General features: G+C 37.7%; 1 non-coding gene across 1 annotated transcript; it reads left to right on the top strand.

The window, feature by feature from the left end:
• Positions 1-629: 629 nt before the first annotated feature.
• LOC127133641 (small nucleolar RNA R71) lies at positions 630-736 on the top strand. Its single transcript, XR_007807594.1, has one exon. It is a non-coding gene; the product is annotated as a small nucleolar RNA R71 (small nucleolar RNA).
• Positions 737-3,490: the final 2,754 nt, after the last annotated feature.

The following is a 3,490-nucleotide window of genomic DNA, read 5'->3' as shown; positions in this document are numbered from 1 at the left end:
GAATGTTTTGGTTCATGAACTCCTTGTTTTGTTGGGTTTGAGCGGTGATAAAATTTTCCATAATTTTCTCAAGGCTCGGCTTTGGTGGTACAGGTTGCATAGGTTGATTTGATCTAGGGGCTTGATAACTAGGTCTCGGAGGTGCATTATTTTGGATTGGGTTATTGTTTTTATAGGAGAAGTTCGGGTGATTCCTCCATCCAGGGTTATAGGTATTCGAGTATGGGTTCCATTGGGTGTAGTTCACTTGCTCAGAGTGGGTTTCGTTTAATAGACTGTATTCTACAGATTGGTGTCCTTTGGTTCCACATATCTCACAATCCGACAAAACTGCGGCTACAGTATTCGGGTTTATACACATATGCTCGACTTTAAGGGCTAATGCGTCCATTTTAGCTTGCATCATGTCTATAGAGCTTAGTTCATGCACTCCTCCTTGGGCTTCCTTCTTCTCAACTGTCGCTCGTTCGACTCCCCATGATTGATGGTTTTGAGCCATATCTTCGATGAGGGCACTAGCTTCAGGATAAGGTTTGTTCATCAGCGCACCGCCTGCGGCAGCGTCGATGGTCATCTTCGTGTTATAGTGAAGTCCATTATAGAAGGTTTGAATGATTAACCAATTTTCTAAGCCATGATGTGGGCATGCTCGTAACAACTCTTTATATCTCTCCCAAGCTTCGAACAACGATTCTCCTTGGTTTTGGGTAAATCTAGTTATATGGTTTCGACGAACGACGGTCTTACTCGGGGGAAAATATCTAGCAAGAAAAACTCTTCTAAGGTTATCCCAAGTCGTAATGGAATTGGGTGGAAGGTAATCTAACCATGATAGGGCTTTATCTCTGAGGGAAAAAGGGAATAATCTTAAACGTATTGCCTCAGGAGAAGCTCCATTGGTTTTAAAAGTGTCTGCTAATTGAAGAAATATTTTTAAATGTTGGTTTGGGTTCTGAGTAGCGAGACCTGCGAATTGTCTCTGTTGCACTAGTTGCAACAGGGATGGTTTAATTTCAAAATTATTAGCTGGGATGGTTGGGTTTACTATACTAGAACTAGGTTCTTCATTTGATGGTTGAGCGAAATCTTTAAGAGGTCTTTGGTTTTGATCTTTGGCCATAACTCTCTTAATTCTATGAAAGAATAAACATGCGCGAGCGTAACGTTCAAGTTCCGCCAGAGGGTATACTAAGCTTAAACTTCCGGTGCTGCGAGTTCTTCGCATTGACCGGCGAGAAATAGCCTAAGTCTAAAAGATATAACATAAGAAAAATGAAATTTGACGAAATTGGTCCCCGGCAACGGCGCCAAAAACATGATGCGGTGCTTTTCGCAAGTATACGAACGCGTCAGAGTAATATAAAAGATTGTCGAATCCACAGAGACTAAGTGTCAATCTATCGTTATCTATTGTTATGGTGTTTATCAAAGGCAATCAAAATAGGTGTTTTTAGAGTGTGCAAATGAAAAGTAAAGTATTGAATAAAGTTTAATTAATAAAGACAGGGTCGAATGTAATTCACACAATCAATTAATAATCCAAGTACTTGCTAATAGAACTACTTATGGGCAATGTTTCCTACTTTGAAAAGAACTAATTTAACGAGAACTGTCGCTTTCGCGTATTCAGAACCGAGTTGTACTCCCTAATCAAACCCTCTTATTGTCACTTATAAAAAGGTGCGCATTGCGTTAGTGTAGTAAACCTATTTTTAAGAAATATAGTATCTTGACCAAGTTGAAAAGTATTATAACCTGGACTTCTTAACCAAAAGAGGTTCTTACGAACCAGACTCTAAACTTATAAACGCGTCCGAAAATAGTTTTAAAATCTCTTTTCTTCTTAAGTTAAAATCTCCTAATGAACTAAACAAAGCGTTTTCACTGTTTTTGAAATAGATAAAAACAATTAAGTTTAGATAGACGTTGGACGGCTTTCGATCTTACCCAACGGAATTGAAGTGCGGGAAAATTTAAGTTGAAAGTTAAAATAGCCCTTAAGTGTTTCTACGAACAATTGTACGGATTATCGGTTGAATTACGATCCTTACATTCTAACCTTATAAATTTAGCTAGACATGGTAAAGTAAAAGTGCATTAATTTAAATAAAAGTAGTGCGAGTGCGGGAAATAAATAAAAGTAAAGCGAGTGCGAGGAAATAAATAATTTAAAGCGAGTGCGAGAAAATAAATAATTTAAAGCGAGTGCGAGGAAATAAATAATTTAAAGTGAGTGCGAGGAAATAAATAAAAGTAAAGCGAGTGCGAGAAAATAAATAATTTAAAGCGAGTGCGAGAAATAAATAAAGTAAAGCGAGTGCAGGAAAATAAATAAGATAAAGACAAGTAATAAAAACCTGCTCCAATCGGAGGGTTGAGTAAATTGCAAAGCGGAAATGAAAATGGCGGCAGGATTAACTTCCTTCCAAAATGCTCCAAACTCGATTACAGACTCGATTACATACTCGATTACACAATTGTGGTAACACTCCAATGCGAAGCGATTACCACTTTAAAATACTGAATATATGCCTAATGAAACAAAGTTGCTCTGAGTTTGCCTCTTCTCTAAGTTTGCATGATTGTAAAAGTGATTTCGAGTTTCTATTTATAAGCAAGTAAAAAGATGGAAATGACAAGGATGCCCTTCAACTTGAAAATGGGAGGGAAAACTTTTCCTCTTGTGGCGCCCGCCACAAGGTCATGGCGCCCGCCACAAGGCCAATCTGAGGCGCCTTAGTGGAAGTAGTGGGGAACGTGGTAGTTGAGGGAGGTTGAGCTTGGACACGTCATGGCAGGGTCTATGGCGCCAACCATGGTGGAAGCCACAAGTACAAAATGCTGATTTTTAGGGTTTTTAGCTCTTTTTCGCTCCTTTTCTCGATCGGGGCTCCGATTAAAGTAAAAACCTGAAAATAAAGAAAAACATAGTAATAACACAAAAAAATAACAATAAAACAACTAGAATGCATGTGAAATCGGAGTCGAAAATATGGTAAATTTCAGTGTTATCAACAACATCAAAAAGTTCTATGAAGCAAATCAAGAATGGACAAGAGTGAGTTTAGAGATTTGGTCCTTCTAATCCATCTTCAACATTAGGCATTTTTACTCCACTTTGCAAAGGGAATGTTCTAGAAACTAAGTCCATTTGTCCATTTTTGCATTTGGTCCACAACAATCAAAACAAAACACAAGCACAATAATATATACACAAGTATGTGCTCAAGTGAGCAAAAGACAAATTGCATTAACATAAACATGTGCTCAAGTGAGTAAAGAGCAAAAGCAAATGAATAATATGTACAAGAATAGTAAATTGCATAAATGTAAAGAGCAAGAATTAAATGTTAATGGTTAATGGTTAGTGTTAGAGTTAGTGTGCCATAAGGCAATTTAGCGTTATGTTAAGCAATCGTAATTGGACTTATGTAGAAGTCACAACTATATGAGGTCGGTCAATAATAATGTAGGCAACCACACAAGTTAG

This window comes from Lathyrus oleraceus, chromosome 3, assembly GCF_024323335.1.
Source record: "Lathyrus oleraceus cultivar Zhongwan6 chromosome 3, CAAS_Psat_ZW6_1.0, whole genome shotgun sequence".
Lineage (NCBI taxonomy): Eukaryota > Viridiplantae > Streptophyta > Magnoliopsida > Fabales > Fabaceae > Lathyrus > Lathyrus oleraceus.
Note: the sequence above shows the minus strand (reverse complement) of the source record. Positions and strands in the feature narration are given on the sequence as shown.